The 7,747-nt window shown below is 46.1% G+C and overlaps 1 long non-coding RNA gene across 1 annotated transcript; it reads right to left on the bottom strand.

Moving 5' to 3' along the window:
* Positions 1–1,382: 1,382 nt before the first annotated feature.
* On the bottom strand, positions 1,383–3,338 carry LOC131489746 (uncharacterized). Its single transcript, XR_009250708.1, has 3 exons — positions 3,166–3,338; positions 2,618–2,779; positions 1,383–1,521 (listed from the first exon to the last, which is right to left on the bottom strand). It is a non-coding gene; the product is annotated as an uncharacterized LOC131489746 (long non-coding RNA).
* Between the last annotated feature and the right edge of the window lie 4,409 nt (positions 3,339–7,747).

Here is a 7,747-nt window from a genome sequence, read left to right as displayed (position 1 = left end):
TCTACTTGTGTGCTATAACCTAACACTTGAGAGAAAAAGTAGGAAAAGTGAACAAAACAGGGTAGAGGGTGGTTGTGGGGGAGTCCGCCGAGACTCTGGCATCCCGTTCGCCTTCCCCGTTATCCCCAGGGTTACCCCTGGCCAAGGCCCCTTCCTCCTCTTCCCTGTCACTGAAGCCGGTGGAAGAAACGAGGAAAAGGTTCCTATTTCTCCCAGGGGAGTCTGATGGGGCGAAAGAGGAGGAGAAGTCGGTTTTGAAGTCAAGGTACGGAATTTGGTTTCAGATACACGATTGCCAGTCGGGACGCTGCTGTGATGCCCCTGGAAACCTCGTGTGCGGAAGGGGCGGGAGGGAGTGAGGGCAGGTGGATTCACCTGGTACGGCAGGTGAAGGGCGACACACCAGGAGACAGCTCTGTTAATCTCTGCGGGGCGTCCGTGGGGTCCCTTGAGTAAGAGCAGACAGCGAGACTTGAAGGGGACCCAGAAATCAGCACTACAGGACATAAGGAAGGAAACATTTTCCAGGGAAAAGGTGGCATGGGGACACTTGGGAGGTTGTTGGACGAGCCTCAGAGGAAGCCGACCGACGCAGCGATGAGAAGGTGACCGGTGGCACCCAGGGTCTGAGCACCCTGCCTCCTCCCTGGAGCACAACCTGGCGTGTGATCGAAACTTAAGGTCCGTAAATGCCTCAGCCAATAATTCCGTTCTCAGAATTTATCCCAGGGCCCAACTGTGGAGAAGCGTCACGACGCAGGCCCCAGCAGATAGAAGACTATTGTTGGAGACAGTGTTCGAGCAGCGGGGTTAGTGAAACTCATACGAGGAGATTTTTGCACAAAACGATGTTTAACGCAACTGCTAAAAACGATACAGCGATAGGAGTGCCGTAAAGATGTGCCTCAGATATTGTACAGCAGAAGAAGCAGATAGCGGACTGGTACGTATATCTTTCCCTTTGGTGGACATCCACGTACGAATGTAATGGTTTTCTCCATCCGGCGGCACGAAGTAAATGCCAAAAATGAGAACCCGCTGACTGAATCCCAGTTTCACCCTCTCCCTGTGGTTGTGCGACCTCCAGCAGGTGAATCCTCTCCCCTTTGCCTCAATTTCTTCACTTGTCACATGGAACATCATTAACGGTACCGCCTCCAAGAGTTTCCAGGTGTAAGTGAGCAAAGTGACATCACTTACAAGACTAACTGGCACATAACCACTGCCATTGTTCCAACAGATTTTTTTAGCTTTCTTCTTTTTCTGAATCTATACTTCCTTATTCTAAAATAAAAAAAAGACGCAAGTCAATTTGGGGGGGGGGGAGAATAATTATTAATGACATTAGAGAAAATGACTTTGGCCATAAGGGTTACCGGGTATCTTTCTGGGTTCATACCCTTCAGACGAATATTGTTGGAGGACTTTGGGAAGAATTAGGGTGGCCGTTGGCACTGCATAACCATGTTGAGACATTGACTTGAAGAGGTCTGCTTTGAAATGTACCACTGGTAAGTTTCCCTGAAACGTGCGTAATTATTAGCAATTGAATTTTAGACATTCTGTTTTATTTTTATTGAGATATATTTGTTCAAAATATCAAAATGACTTTTAAAAGTTTGGAGGTCTTGGGGCCCCTGGGTGGTTCAGTCAGTTAAGCGCCTGACCTCGGCTCAGGTCGTGATCTCACAGTCGGTGGGTTCGAGCCCCACATCGGGCTCTGTGCTGACAGCTCAGAGCCTGGAGCCTGCTTCCGATTCTGTGTCTCCCTCTTTCTCTCTCTCTTTCTCTCTCTCTCTCTCTCTCTCTCTGCCCTTTCTCTCTCTCTCTCTCAAAAAATAAATAAACATTTTAAAAATTAAAAAAAATGTTTGGAGGTCTCCCTCATATGGTTTTGAGCTTGATTTAAGAAGAGAGAATACAATTTAGAGTATTTTATGCATTCTGGTTGGTTTTTAAACAATTTTGTACTTCCGTTGAGACTCTTTTTTCCTCAAAAAAGCAAAGTTTTCATTTTTTTCAAATTCGAAATAATCTTGTTTCATTCTGATTCAGCACCTACCATAATGTATACATGTGGAAGATTTTCCTTGATTAGTAAGTATGTATTTCTAAGGTGACTCATGCCATTTATATGGAATTGTTGATAGATATTTTTATTCATATCTTTCTTTTAAAAGTACTGTTAAGGGGCGCCTGGGTGGCGCAGTCGGTTAAGCGTCCGACTTCAGCCAGGTCACGATCTCGCGGTCCGTGAGTTCGAGCCCCGCGTCGGGCTCTGGGCTGATGGCTCGGAGCCTGGAGCCTGTTTCCGATTCTGTGTCTCCCTCTTTCTCTGCCCCTCCCCTGTTCATGCTCTGTCTCTCTCTGTCCCCAAAATAAATTAAAAAAACGTTGAAAGAAAAAAAAATTAATAAATAAAAAATAAAAGTACTGTTAAAATTATATAAAATATACCATTTTATAGACAGTGTTTGATAAAAAGAAATGCACGTCACATTTCAAAACCTCAAGAAATGAATATAAATTATAGAAACTGGCATAGAATGGCTACAGCTTCATCAACCTAGAATTAATGCGTTATTTGCAAAGTAGAGTGAGTTGCATCCAAACCTACCAGCCAGCTGCATCTGGAAATTTGCCGTGTAGTGAGGAACAGTCCACACGGCATTTCTCGCTGCCCAGTTTCTTGAGGATTTGGACCAGAAAGTACTTAGGATGCTTTCTGTGGCCATCATACATACAGTGGAGCTAAACATGAATGGACAGTAATACTGAGCTGGAAAGGAGAGAAGAAATGCAGTGTGAAAACCTTTCAGGAGGTAAAGTATTGTGTGCTCGCGCTGTTGGTGGCTGCTTCCAGAGCCCCCTGTGTCTGTAGTCCCCCCTCCCCAACCTCAATACGCATACACTCACTGCAACGAAGTTATTCACTTTCCGTCCTCCTTGCTCACTTCAACCGAACAGCAAGGATTGCATCTTATGTGTTGTGACTGTATCACAGTGCCTCACACATAATAAACATTTGCTATGTGATACTAAAGTCCCGAAATGCTTTGTGCGAATGCTGGACCCAAGGAGAGGGGCACTCTGCGTGGCTCCTGGGACCCCCTGTGCCTTGTCCAGCACCGGGACGCCCTCCCACCTACAGCTCTCCGCACTTACCTTAGCCTTAGAGGCTGGGGGCCCACCGCCAATGGAGATGGTAAGGAATCTTGCTCGAATGCCACGGGCTCTGTATCGTGTCACGTGGAAACCGAGGGTAAATAAAGACCAAAAAACCAGAAGATCAGATTTCCTTTCCGGCATCTTTTTTCTAGCATTTCTTGGTTGTTAGTAGCTCTTTCATAATGGAAGTGGGAGAAACCAATTAAAACATTCCCATTTGTGATTAAATTTGTCCTCGCAGAACGCAAATCTGATAGCCAAAGGTCAGTGGCCCAGCATTTTATCAGTGCCTTTTATTCTTAATCCTCCTGCACTGACTTTATTTTATCATTTTCAATACCTATTTAAGTAATTCAACCCTCTCAATTATTCTTTAACAAATTTTTATCGACGACCTCTCTCAAGTAGGGTATGTGGGCTGTGTGCTATTAATGTAATGTCGTACAATTAATATCTTCTCGGCATTTCCTTATTCAACAAGTGGTACTGGTAAGGGCCAACCTATCTTTTAAAGGTAAACCTTGTCCAGTTTAATACAAGAATGAAATCACTATAGATCTATTATTTCTCGGAACAGAATATCTCCTTTTGCATAAAATATTCTTCCTTTGACAAGTTGCCAGGAAGAAACACCTCATGCCCATTCTTCACAGTGCTCTTTCTATGGCATTAAGAATAGAAGAAATTACCATGGTGGCCTTAAAACTATTATTCTCTCCCCTTGCACCTCCTGGCCCTCCTGATTTACAATATCGTGCCTCTTGGAGAGCTCTGTCACTGAAATGCCCAGATAATGGACAAAGGGGAGCCTCTTACATAATGTAATTTCACACCAAGGAAGCCGGTTCATAGGTTGGAATATTAGGGTCAAATGTAGAGCCTATAACCCTCAGGTTGGTTGAAAAATAATGGCGAGAGTCAAAATTTAAATAAAATTTAAATCTCAACAACTGAATGATCTATAAGCCTGAAGGACAAGCAGCCTAGTAGACCAAGCCCATGCTTAAATACCAGAGGGGAAGAAAACCACGGGTAGAGTGCTACCGTATTAGAAATCATATGGCTGGTTGAGGGGCAAATATCTTTCTTTAAATATAAGCGTGCAAGGGAATGCCTCCAAATGTAAGAGTTACGGCCCACGTGGAGCTATGAGAGTTGGCCATTCAGGAATTGACTTGATGGGTCCACGTGGTACCAGATATTTGGTCGAACATGACTGTATGTGTCTGGGAGGGCATTTCTGGAGGAGGTTAACATTTGAATATACACACCCATGTGCACACACGGACACACACACACACACTCACCCCATTGGTTCTGTTTCTCTGGAGAGCCCTGACGAGTACAGCAGGGTTTGGGGAGAAAGCTTAGACAGACCAATCTCATGTCTAAGTGGAGAAGAACCATCCCGCTCACTTTGGTGTGAGACGTCATGTTCTGGGGAGACCCGGGATCAGACCAGCAAGACGGCGATTGGCCAGAATTCTTGTGGTTTAACCAGTGGTGGTATTTGGCTATCATCCATATGACACCCCCAAGGCTTAGCCAACTTTAAATTTCCTATGCCTCTACACTGGTTTGGAAACCTGCCTAGTTGACATTTCAACGCTTGCCTTTGACACGTTCGACTCCCATGGGGCTGAGCGGAGCCGCGGCAGAACAGAGCGCCCACGCCCGGAACGCTGTCTGCCTCTGGCAGGCACGTGCCCTTGAGCTCACCTGGACACTTTAATTTTGGAGATTAAAATATTGGGTACACTTGTGCCGGTGGTTTCTTAAAATACAGTTGTCATTTTCAATCACTCAGCCATGAGTGACAGCTTTTTAAAAAGGTAAAAAGGGAATTACCAGCCCCCCGTTGGTTAGCTTTGGCGTCTCTTCACCTGTAACACAAGTGGTTCTCACTTTGCAAATGGGCCAAGGGTCTACGTGCATATTGGCTACCCTGAAATTCCAGACCTTGTTTATCCTTGTTTGGCCACAGAATGCGGGCAAGTCAGACAAGTTGTCTAACCCATAGGTTATTTTTCTTAATGTTTATTTTTGAGAGGAAGAGAGACAGAGCGTGAGCAGAGGGGCAGAGAGAGAGGGAGACACAGAATCTGAAGCAGGCTCCAGGCTCCGAGCTGTCGGCACAGAGCCCGACGCGGTGCTCGAACCCACGGACCGTGAGATCACGACCCGAGCCGAAGTCAGACGCTTAACTGACTGAGCCACCCAGGTGCCCCTAACCCAGAGATTAGATTATTAATCTCTAAAATGAGAAGGTATTGGTTCCCTGGAATTAACTGTAACAAAGTTCCACAAATATGGGTGCCTTAAACAACAGATCCAACCCCTCACTTCTAGAAGCCAGAAGTCCAGGAGCCAGGTATTGGCATTGTTGGTTCCTGCCGGAGGTGCTGAGGGTAAATCTGTTCCAGGACGCTCTCCCAGCCTCTGGCGGTGGCTGGCGATCCTTGGCATTCCCTGGTTTACACACGTACCACTACAGTCTCTGCCTTCGTGACGTCTCACGGCTGTCTTCCCCCTGGGGTCTCTGTGTTTATATTTCTCCTCTCTTCTTATGAGGACACCAGCCACATTGGGGTGGGGCCTATTTTAACCCAGTAGGGACCCAAATCAAGTAATCGTATCAATTATGTTATATTATGATGATACGATTGATAACATCATTATCAAGTATATTATGTTATGATACTGGATTAGATATCCAAATAAGATCATAGCCTGAGGTCCCAGGAGTTAAGACTTCAACCATTGTCAGGAGCCCCAATCCAACCCAAAACCGTTACAATCATTCCACTTTCTCGGTAGACTGGGGAGCATTGGATGCCCAGCAGTGGCTCTCATGGGTGGCAGGCGTTCATGTTATAAATGGCATTCTCTGGCCCTAAAACCTCATAGTGGATTATAAGCTATGGAACACCAATTTCTGGTTTCTAAATCAGTTTGCCAGGCAGCACGCATCTGTCGCTCTGACACGAATAGGGCCCTTCAGGGGGCAGCTTCCTCGTGGCCTCTGGAGAATCATCTTCCCGAGTAGGAACAGAAGACGACGGCCATCCCGCACGTGACGGCGATGTTGCTACCCTCCATGTGCATTATGAGAAATGTCACGTAAGCGTAAGTGATTCATCCTCCAAACACACTGGTAAGGAAGACACCGTGGTGATGGTTCCTTCGTGGAGATGCTCACGGGACACACCCCGCTGCGTGGAGGTTGCCTCTTTAGAATAAAATGTCCCCTCCCCTTGCCTACCACCGTGTCTCCTTAGCCTGCTTTTTATTTTCCTGAGAGTACTTTCTACCGCCTGGCATGGGGTATGTTTGTATTCGGTTTTGTTCGTGGTTTTTCTCCCCACAATAGACTGTACACCAGGAGACCAGGGATCTTTCTCTGGGTGGCTCACTGCCCCGCCCTTGTGTCTGCCACAGGATGCATCAATAAGTGAACAAATAAATCTAAAAAGGACAGGTGGGAAATAGACTACGTGAGTTGCCTAGTGTGGGGCCAATCTAGGATTCAGATCCAAACGTTTCTGACGTCGGAGCCCACGGCCCCAGGAACAGCCCTATGGTCCTGCATCGTCGTCCAGATGTCCCTCAAGTCAACCCGGCCCCAGATTTCGGAATTTGGAAACAGAGCAGAGCGCTCCCAAGTTGGACAAGGCCTTAGGACTCAGCTTTCTCTGCGTCCCCAAATTACTGCTGTAGACAAGACTATTGCTTTCCTAGGACCCACGTTTCCAGGGGGGAAAAATAGCCTGACGGTCGTAGTTGATGTTTTTGTCCAAATGCTTTACGAAACGTCAAAAAAACGCACATGTGATCTAACGTCAGAGTTGGAAAAGAAGAGATTATCTTAGTCCAAAACCCTCATTTAGCTGACCCCACGTGTGGTCCTTCCTCCCAGCTGTTTGAAACACAGACATACGTCATTTCATGCATACGTCATTTCATATTTTCTTGTTCTTGGATTTATCAGACTTTTTTTTTTTTTGTCTTCTAGAAGAATCAGAGAACTCCTCCTCATTGGAAATTGGTCTGCTTTTCTTCGTATTTCTCACATCAGTTATTACAATAAAACTGGATGATTTCCTGGTCCTTTGGTCCAGGAGAACCCACTTCAAGCAGCTTGATGTCTTTTCATTATTTTTAGGTTCGGGAACGATAGAACTTTGTTACTTTATTGCCCAACTTATCACTTATAATATAATATTAGAACTACAACTCTACGTAAACATCTGCCATGGCCAGAGATGCGCCTGCTTTAACGAATTGTGACGGGTAAGCAGTCAGGAGGCCCAAACCTGGAGGCTGGGTCAGGAACAGACTTCCTGTTGTTTAGAGGGTCCTGGAAGTTGTTGGAACAGTGTCTCCTAAGAAGAGAAGAATCAGTCAAAACTGCAACCAAGTGCAACTGACGTTCCTCCTCTCCAGAGGAGCACCCCTGAAAATTAGGTGGCTCGGAGGGGTGCACATCCTGCATTTAATACGAGGACGTTCGCTGTGTCGGGTAAGGAAGGATGAAGGACGGGTGGCCCGCGGGCTATACATGAACACAAACGCGAGCCAA

The sequence above is a fragment of the Neofelis nebulosa genome, chromosome 11, assembly GCF_028018385.1.
Source record: "Neofelis nebulosa isolate mNeoNeb1 chromosome 11, mNeoNeb1.pri, whole genome shotgun sequence".
In the NCBI taxonomy this organism is placed as follows: Eukaryota; Metazoa; Chordata; class Mammalia; order Carnivora; family Felidae; genus Neofelis; species Neofelis nebulosa.
This window is presented reverse-complemented; position numbering and strand designations above follow the sequence as displayed.